Raw genomic sequence first — 11,050 nt, 5'->3', positions numbered from 1 at the left:
AGTGTTAGACGTAAAGCACCATAACAGTAACGACCTTCTCAAGACATGTCAGCTATCTTTACAAAGCTTTCTTTGATGGAGAATAGAATAATGTCTTTTATAGAGAATAAGATATTGTCATTAGAAAAGAAAGTAGATGCATCTGAGTGACGCACTGCAGCAATGATAAAGGCCATAGATAACATTGGTACTATTATCGAGAACCACATTCCTAATGGTCTTAAAGTATCTCGTGATGACTTAGAGTACGTTATGGGTCTCATCAATGATTGTACAAAAGAGAGTGGTAGTTTTCTGTTTACACAGATAGAAGAGATGCGTGAGAAGATTGCTAATATGAGCAACTACACTCTATCCGATAATGTCAGTGAAGAGGTACAAATGAATAGCAATGGGGTTGTTGTAATTACAGCTAATAATCCTCACGACACCATACATAGGATAAGCGCTTAGGAACTAATGTCCATTATAGAAGGACATATTGTATATGTATGATCTTTACTTGATGAGCTCAAGTGTGACATGAGATTGGTACGTGAAGCAGATATTGTAGAGGAGCAAGATACTACGATTGACAATGCTTGAATGCTTTAGTAACTTAGAAGAGATAGAAGACATATAATATAAAATAAAAAAAAAAAAAAAAAAAAAAACTTGAAACAAACAATGATTTATACGAGAGTTATTGTGAACAAATCAAATGATATTTTATAAGTAATATATTATTAGACACGTGTGTAATAATTACAAATTATTGTAGGTGTTGTAGATATAGGTATCATAGGTCTTATAGCGTAACAGAGTCATGTTGGACTTTCAAACAATCAAAGATGCAGTAATGTAGGAGATCCAAGACGGTCTTATAGAAGTCTTGCTTCACATGAAGCAACAAATCTTTGATGAACTAGTCGAGTACTTTAGCAGGAGTAGCAAAAGACCTCAAGGCATTGCAGCTCCAAAAGCACCTCTATCTGATTCTAAGTGTGAAGCGACACTTGCTACAGGACCAAACAAAGGTTCAAAGTATCCAAACAAAGCAAAGGACAAAACCTCCTTTTGCAGTCGATACAAGAGAGCAATCGTGGTTGACAAAGATGGTATTGTATAAAAGTCAAAGCACTGTAAAGCAAGAGTTCACAACTACATACTACAAAAGAAATAATATGAATACCTTGAAAAATGAGGCTCATTGTTTTGTGGTGTTCATAGAAACTATCGCCCCAATGGTTTAAATACAGTTCCTAAAGCATTTGATATCTTGCATGACACAGACGAATCTATAAGAAAGCTTTGTGAAGCTCAACCTTATCTTAATAAATTAAAAGAGAAAGGAGTAAAGATACCTATACCTGATGACTATGTAGCAACGCCATCAATCCATCCAGATAGGTTCAAATAAGGTAGGGAGAACCTATCTAGAGGAATAAAACAAGACGTTGCAGAGTTGAGAGTAGCTATAAAGATGAAAGAAGAAGAAGAGAAGGAGACAGAAGCTATTCTTGATCAACCTCCTAGAGAAGAACAGATAAAGGAAGCTGAAGAGTCAGAAATGATTCCTTATCAATATAAAGATTTGTGGAACATACAATATAGAATGGTCAATGAGAGAATGTATCCTATACTACCAAGCGGCTGTGTTGAAGAAGCATGGAATAACATACGAGTAATGACAACATAAGAAGAGTACGATTCACTCAAGGAGTTCAAAGTTAAGCATCCTCATATCCATGAGTAAATAAGAATAATGTCTATTGGTAACTATTGTGAACAAAGAAGAGATTATAGAGCTACACTTAATCATAAATACCATGAAAGATTTGAGTTGACTATAAACGGAGGAGTACCATTGACAAACAAACAAAAGTTGGATGTCATTGGAATGAAAAGAAGAGTGTTTGAAGAGGAAATGAAAGAACTGGATCTTCCATATGTACCATCAACCCTTGCAGCTAATTTATCTAATGAGAGACTAAAAGAGAGTATGAGAAGAAGTAGAAGGAAATCTCAAGACTTCTTTGATCTATTAGATCATCCTTATTATGAAAGAAATACAATAACTAAAACAATATATGTACACAAAAAGTGGGATTTCCTTGATGATAAGATACTCAAAAAGCTTCAAGATGGATAGAGAGTTAAGAGGTCCACATATAATAACAAACTAGTTATAAAGAACAAAGATATTCCATTTGAGAGTAAAGACAAAAAATATGATTCTGATTGCTCTAAAGCATCTGTTGCTGGTGATTACTTTCCAAGATTCATTGAATGTCTTATACCTAGATCTAAGAAATTTGAGATGTGAAATAGCAGACATGCATTTTAGGTATGATTGGTGCTGATGAGTGGTTTAGCATAAGTACTTCACATATACATTACTTGTGTTCACTAGAGATTATTAAAAGAAAATATATGGTTCAGAATTGGGCTTATACTACTAGCTATTGTCACAACTTGTAGCTACAATTTCTACTACGAGAAGGGAGCCATGGAAGCCTACAGTGATATTCGCAAAGTTAATAGAAACAAGCTTGAGCCAATAGGTGTAGGTGGACAAGGGAGGTTGGATACTGCAGTGCACAAAGGTAGTCCTATTATTATAAAAGAATACAAGATTGACAATGATCCTCTGTACGATGATATCATTGCAAAAAGAGAAGCATCTGTTACGATAGTTGCTAATAACGATTATTACATTGTCAACCTTGTAGGTAAGTTTCGTAATGATGGTCAAGCTAGTACATCAATTGTTATTGACTTTGCTTACAACTTAAACTTGAGAGTCCTGATTAATAATGCAGGAAACATCCTTTCGGACGAACTTAAGCACAGGCTTGTATATGATATATGATGCGGTCTTAAGTGTCTTCACGATTGTGATATAGTTCACGAAGATTTGAATCCTGAGAACATTCTTCTTGATTTTGGAAACCAAGCTAAGATTTGTGACTTTGGTCATTCCAATCATGTCAACGATTGCTATGAAGCAAGTTCAGGAACATATGTGTATAAGTCACCAGAGAAGAAAGAAGCCACTATGAGTATCCCTACATATGAGTATGATAGACTCAAGTCTGACATATTCAGTCTTGGTATTATAATCAAGGAGATATACAATGCGTCTAATGAGACAGAGATGCATAGTATGATAAGTTTTAATACCGTGTCATGCCTAGTAGAGTTGTAAATGTGTTAAAATTTGATTACTTATTTATTTTGTGAATTTCTCTATAACTCTTAATTTTTTTTTAATTTTTTTTTTAAAACTATTTTCAAGAATATATAGGAGCATAAACATGTTTGCCTCATACTACAAAAAATTAGAGATGTAAGATTATTCAAAAAATCAGATACATATATACTTTATATAATTTAAGTAGAATATTTTAAATATATCATCTCAATAATGATTTACAAATAGATTCTTAAAAGATACAAGTTATTATGGATTGGACTATTCTTAGAAATGCATTTTGTGTCTACTATATTTTAAGATTTAAAAACTATCTTGTAAAATTTCTTAAAGGAAATATTAAATTTTATTACTTTAATCATATGATTTACTTGCAAATCCAAATTAGAATGTAGTTAATATATAGAAGAAATATTATAAGGTACAAAAATAATTTATACTTAAGATTTTTTTTCATGTCATTTAACTTTTTTCAAGCTATTTTTATGAAATATATATATCAAACTTTGTGTAAAGTTTATTGTTGTTACATATATACGTGGATGATAGACCTCATCTTATTGCATTAAGAAAATCCCTAAGAAAAAATATTAACAATAAAAATTTTAAAAAATTATTTCTTACTATTGTGAATTTATTTTAGAAATCATGTGACTACTTAGAATGTGCTCTGCACTGGCTAGTTGTGGGGTGAACTGAATAGCTCTTCCCAACAATAACAAGAATTTAAAAGAATAAATGAAATGTTAAAATATTAAAGAAAAGAAAAAGAAAGAATTGACATATATTGAGGATGTTCCAATTTTTTTTTCTTCACAAATTGCAATTGAAGAAAGCAGATTTATGAGCCAAACTAGTTACTGTAACACGCACAATGATTCCTTGATAAAATATTTTATTGATAAACAATATCTTAAAAATAAATTTATGCTTTTGGTCAATCCCTTTAATGGTGCTATCATTTTTTGGCATTCATTTATGGTTGTGTTGTATCTGTTTTCATATATAAATTTTTGGTTTAGTTTTCTTCTTTATTCTGTTTTTTTCTTTCTTCCTCTCTTTCTGTTAATATGATAACTAACCAAGTGAACCCATGTACCAAACTCATAACAAAATGGATGAAGTTGGTGATACTGTTTAATTGTCTATAAAGTTCTTAGAATGGCAAGTAGTTTCTGTGATCTAATAATAGTGAAAGGATTGTGTAAATTTTGAGGTCTCTAATGATGTTGCTGATATTATCTTCTGTTTTGGGAGGTCAAAGCATCAAGTACTTGGTTATAGTAAATTCATTGGTTTCATAGGCTATGTTTCAACCTCAATGTAAATATATGTGTGGGTATGTGTATATATATATATATATATATATATATGTACCAAATATTGAATAACATAGAACTTTTAGTGGAATTTAGAGTACTAAACTAAGAAAGTAAAAAAAAAAGAATTATGATCATACTAGAAACCATTGAAGTATTATTTTAAATTAACAATATTCTGCAATTTCTAAAGCAATTGCATGAATATAATCCTAAGTATACTAATACTTACATTAGGAACAAACTTTATAATATGCTACATCTTTTGGTGTTATTACTATGAAGATATCTTTCCACCCACCACAATCACAACAAATATAGTCTTAATCTACCATACAATAGAAAGAAGTTTCATTTACACTTAAAAATACAAACAAATAAAAATTGGTATGTTGTAGCATGCAATAAAAACATATTTGATTCGTTGCCAACTCTAACTTGTTAATCCACACCAATTGTTAGCTCTTGATTAGCCAATGTTTGTATAGCTAAATAATTATAGATTCAATTTGTTAATTGGAATTCATAGTTTATACATCACTAATAATTATACTTGATTGAATTATAAAAAAAATGCCAAATTTTTAAAAATATGTACTTAATTAATATTTTAAATTTAAATTTAAAATATCAGTTAGTTAAAAATAAAAAAATTAAATTTAAAAATAAATAATAAATTTAACATAATTCAAATGATGTAGAGATTATGTAAATACAAAGAAGGTAAGATTTATTATATATGTTACTACATTTTTTAATAATAAGATAAAAATAATGAAGGAAAATTAATATTATCATATCAAATATTATAGCTTGATACACTTGTAAAATATGTTTAATCATTTTGTACTTTAATCCAAATAAAAAAATAATTTATAATTTATAAAAAATAAATTAGAATAATATGTATAATATTGTCATTGAAGTGGTGACTAAGCTAAGTCCAAATGTCCAAATGGTTGTTTTAAAAGATTCATATATAGAATCTTGTTTCTAACTAGTCTAATTATCACAAAGTTGCTATGGCTCATTTTTTTTTAAACTAATCCAATTCTATAAGTTTGATGTTGTCATAAATCTATAGCATAAATAAATAAGACATATTAAGCATACAATCTTAATTTAAGTATCTATATATGATTGGAATTATAGAATACAAATAATATTACAATAAAATTTAATATTTTTATATTAATCTATTTTTTTTAAAATAAATCAACTATGATAAATACAAACTTTATTTTTATCTTACTTTAACTTCATAATAAATATTTTGGTTGAAAAGCCAAAATTAGATGAATGTTCATCTTATATAAAATCACAAATTAAATACTAGAATACTTAGTTTCATAGAAATATTCTATGAAGCCAATTACTATAGCTTCAACTTTGGCATGCATATTATAAATCAATTTTTTTTTTATAAAAAAACCTCTATATATTAGACTTGATATCTTAAATAGTATGTACATTGATGCAAGATGCTAAGATTTTTATTGTATTTAAATAACTTACTTAAGTATAAATAATTAAACGAATATTTGAATTAATTGGATATAAAAATTAATAATGTATTTTCCATGAAGTCTAAGATCTTTATATTGTTATTTGTAATAAAAAATAATATAAGCTCTAAGTTTTTTGAATTTAGAATTTAAAGATTTAAGATTACATAGATGAATTAGATGATTTTGATAATTTTGTTTTGAAGATTTTAAAAGATGTGGGGCGAATTCTTGAGATTTTTTATTCTAATTATAAAATTAGTATGGTCTACAAGTCTATAAATTTGAAAATACATATGGTTTGGTTTTAGAATTTAGGATTTTAGGATTTTAAAAATATCTCAAAAAAAATGAGTTTTTAACAAGAAATTTTGAGATGGCATATTTTTTTTTTTTTAGAGATTTAAGATAGTAAATACATGTACAATAAGGATAATATGTACTTATTTTGGTAAATATTGAGTATTGCATACTTGAATTTATTTTAAGTCTCTAATCCTACAAATAAGCTTTAAAGGTTGCATGTATTTGGAACTAAATAGAATTATTCGTTGTATTATAGTAAACTATAATTAAAGGTAATAATTGATATATCTATTATAGCTTCTATATCTTCTAACTAAGTTTTCATTGTAATTGAAACCAAGATCAATATGGCAATGATAAGAAGTTGGTATAGACTAAAGACACCTTGTGTATGCCTTGCTAATACACATTTTATTTGTTTGCTTTAACATAGGTCTAAATAAAGTCTATATACTTATAGAGTATTTTTTTTAAATTCATTTTTAGATTCAAGAGATTATGATCTTTATAATAAACATGAAGTTAAGAAATCAAATTTAAATTTAAATTTAAATTTTTCTTCTTTTTATTTAAATCAACTATTATAAATTATATATCAATTAAATTAGTTGTATTGAAATTTATGAAAGGCCAAATTATTTAGTAATTTTTTAAATATATGATCAAAATAATTATTTTTATAATAAAAGATTATCAATCTAAACAATGGTAATACAATATATATGAGATATTAAACTATTAATTTAGAATTATAATACATTATATATGAATTAGAATGTAATTTTTATTGCATAAAAAATACCTTGTATAGATCTATCTTATTTATAAAGGAGCTCTATACTTTAATTAATATAAAAAAATTTATATCCATCTAAAAAAATCTTTAAAAATATGATATTTTTTGATGTATCAAATATTTATAGATGTCAATCTCTAAGTTTTTTTTGATATTTTCTTTAAATTTCCATACCTATTAAAGTTTATTTTTTGTAATATAATTAGATATGTAGATGTATTTGAAAATTCTTCTAAAACATAATAATTTGATATGTCTATTTTTAAAAAATATAAGAAGCTTCTATGCTCTTTTAATGTCTTTATTAATCATTTGAATTTGAATAAACTTTAACCACTCAAATATAACTAGAGCTCCAAATCTACTTTAAAACTCTTTTAAGATCATTAATCTTTATGCACTTAGCTTCTTCAAATATACTAAGCATCCAACCTTTATGTACAACTCTTTTAATATTTAATATTCTAAAAAATCTTAACTTAACTAAAATCTAACAACAATTAGTTTCATTTTTCAACTTGAAAGAAGCCCAATGATCAAGCACTCAAACCAACAGCTGATTGTGACTCTATTCAACACAAAGATTGAGTACATACTATTGTTTGACTCAACAAGAGGGTTTGTATAATTAAACATGCTACTAATTGATCTTGGAAGAGTAATTAACAAATTTATTTATCAAACCATTAAGTAAAATTTTCTTTGAAAAGTTCAAAAACTAGCTATAACTTCTTACCATAGGAACATGAAGAGCTACTTAATTTTAACCAAGTCAAATACATACATCCAATAATTTGGATCATTGTTGCAATAGTCATCATTCCAACAACCACAAGGATAATGAATATAACTATTGTAGTGATCCAACTCATCTAGATAAGCCACTATTCCATAGAACTAGTCACAAGTCTCCTCTATCCAAGCTGGCCAACCTTTACAAAGTCATCTTTGAGATCAAAGTTAGGAGCAACTCAAATTCACAAATTATCCGACCCTAGACTTGATTGAAAATCACATCCTCTAGAAGACCATCCAAAAACAATGTTGCAGTTCTTGGCTCTACACATCCAAAAACAATGTTGCCGTTCTAGGCTCTAAAAATTTACAGAGCTCTCCATCCTCGGCCTCTAACAGTTTGTTTTCCAGCTCCTCATCTCCAAGCACTGAGATAGTTCAAGGATCCAAATACTCGCGAGCATCACTCTAATCATTTGAAGAAAAACTAAGCTTTCTACATGATAGCTCTTTCCAGACCAAGTCAAATTGAGCTTGATAACTAGTTGTAGGCATTATGTCCCTTTAGAAAACAACTTACAATCGACCTCCATTCACAAGAGGGATCCTCTTCTGAACAACCTCCAGCAAGCGAAGAATCAACTCCACATAGCACCCCCTTTATGTTTTGTTTGTTTTTTAATCAAAAAAAGAAATAAAATCTTCATCCGAAATCAACTGTAGAAATAGTTAGAAAGTAAAGGAGGGCGTTAGCATTATTAGCTCCTGTCTTATTATAGATCAAAAGCGGTCAGATTAACTTAACTGCTAGCGCCACAACAGAGTATGGATAGCTATTTACAGTTGGTACTTGTTATTCTTATATTTTAGCTGTTATTGTAGCCACAGTACTTAAGTCAACCTGTATTTGGTATTCATCATATGAGTAAAGTGTGCTATCACTTATGTTCAATATCCATTGCTTGTGATGGAAGAGGTATTGGTTATCCACATGTTCAATTACAACGTTCACGTTATTTACCTGAAACTTGGTCAACCCAATTTCACAATTTTGTTTACTGCATATTCACATCCTCACTGTCCCCACCATGTTATGATGAATGAAGTGCTATTTGCTGCAGGGTAGAGTATGAGTACTAAGTTTGAAATCTAAGCCAAGGTTACCGGGTCGATGAATTTGAGTTAAATTGAGATCTGTTTGATATGTTGTTTAGTAACTCCAGGATTTGTTGGTTGACAAGGAGTTCGAAGATACCATTTGACTCCCACAAGCAATGATTTTGTGCAGATGCAGCTTTTGATGCCTGAACATTAATTTCTGGAACAATAACTGATTTGTAAATGGCCTCAGTTATACTCTGTTACAGACCTGTAAGCCGCATCCCATCTCATGTTTACAACTGTTGAAGGAGGGTTTGACTTGCAGAGTCTCACAGAGAAAATTAATGCTAGCTACGAAAGATTTCATGAATTTCAATAATTTTGTTTCTTTGTGGTAGTTGGACTTGGTAATGTTTGTTTAATATAAAGCTCAAAAGCCGGTTGTTTCTTAACATGTGGTTTCATTGCAACTACCACAGGACGATTCTACATTGCATGTTTGAGAAGTCTGCATGAAATGGTGCGGCTTTGTGTGCTTGTTATCGATGTGCATTCATTGCATTCTTTCGGGTCAGAAAACGTTTACGCTGACTATAATATCGCTTCATTGCTTTCACAGGTGAACAAGGTGAATTGCGTTGAAGTTCATGGCCTAAGATATCTGCGTAAACCTGTACAGGAGTGTACACAGACGAGTATCCGCATTGATTTGGATAACGAAGTATGAGTTTTACATTTTCGGGCTGGAAGAGAAGCATGTCGGAGAACTTTTTAGCGTCATCGTATCCCATCACGTACAGTCAAAGTTTTTCTGGAAGAAGAGGATTCCAAAGAAGGTTCATCCCTGAGCCGGGAAGAGCCTTGGCACATCGAGAACAACGATACTAATGGGTTTCATATTTAAGGGTGCCTGAGCCAGTGAAGCCTTTTCTTGAGCAATGCAGATTTTACCGAGTGAAAATTTACTTTAAGGCATGCCTCCTTATCTGTTATTTAACATCGACTTTAATTACATGTTAGTCATACGGAATCTGCAGTATAATTCTGGTTGAGCATGTGATGTCTTACGTGCAAGAAAGACCGATTTGTCCGAGGTGCGCTAACTGCCAGACAAATAAATGGATATTCCAACTAGCAAAGAAACATCGTTGTATATATCCTTCTTGGCCGGTGGGTCTGTAGATCTGAGTATACATGATAGATTGAGGTACTTCCCCTTCTGATTATTAGACCCTAGAAATTGAGAGAAGAAAATTTTGTTATTCGCTGAGAATTGAAATCTACTCAGGATTGGCAGAAGCCATATTTGATCAAGTGCAATGAAAAAATGCGTTAAACTCTACAAAGGGCTGCAGAAACAAGGATGCGGCCCATGTCTGATCTTGTCTTGCATTCCTGATAAGGATCTGATCCCGGGAACGTGCTTTCTGCTCTAAACTTTTCTGTAACTGACGAAGCTCTAGCTCGCTTACATTGAATCAAACGTTCTGCAAGTTCTGTAACATCTATTAGAAAAGTTACGCAACAAAATGCAACAGTTACCGCAATGCAAGGTACTGATTGATTAGTGGCATTATCTCTCTCTCTCTATCGATATATCTATATATATATACATATATATATCTCGCTCTGCCCCTGCAAGTTACTCCTCAGAAATTCAATGTATTGTGCATTAACCCAACCTTCCAGAGTCCCAAGCTGCCGTGTACCTAACAGGCAGCCTTGGGAGTTCCAACTCAGCTTGGCAGACTTGGAGAAATCCAATTGCTACCGTATAAAACACCAGGTTTTGTCATCTTTTGCAACATTGAATCTAGGAGAATATTGATGACCGTAAGTTGGATATTTCAACCTAGAATTCTTGGTTATTATTCATTTGAATAGGAGGTAATAGCAATGGTTTTTTTCTTATATAATATATAATGAATATAAAAACAAGGTCCGATGAATGTACATGGAGTACACAATGAGTCTTAGTTGATTCTATGAATTACAATTGATATGCAATACTATTGAATTATTTTTGAATAACAAACATTCTGAGTCTTTGATAGTCCAACTTGTCACAATATCAATTAATTTTGATGTTAAATTA

General features: G+C 30.2%; 1 long non-coding RNA gene across 1 annotated transcript; it reads left to right on the top strand.

The window, feature by feature from the left end:
- The first annotated feature begins 8,574 nt into the window (after positions 1 to 8,574).
- Positions 8,575 to 10,321, top strand: LOC149987799 (uncharacterized). The gene is made up of 3 exons (XR_016506181.1): positions 8,575 to 8,830; positions 9,143 to 9,225; positions 9,575 to 10,321. It is a non-coding gene; the product is annotated as an uncharacterized LOC149987799 (long non-coding RNA).
- Positions 10,322 to 11,050: the final 729 nt, after the last annotated feature.

Source organism: Physcomitrium patens, chromosome 14, assembly GCF_059467195.1.
Source record: "Physcomitrium patens ecotype Gransden chromosome 14, ASM5946719v1, whole genome shotgun sequence".
NCBI classification, from domain to species: domain Eukaryota; kingdom Viridiplantae; phylum Streptophyta; class Bryopsida; order Funariales; family Funariaceae; genus Physcomitrium; species Physcomitrium patens.
This window is presented reverse-complemented; position numbering and strand designations above follow the sequence as displayed.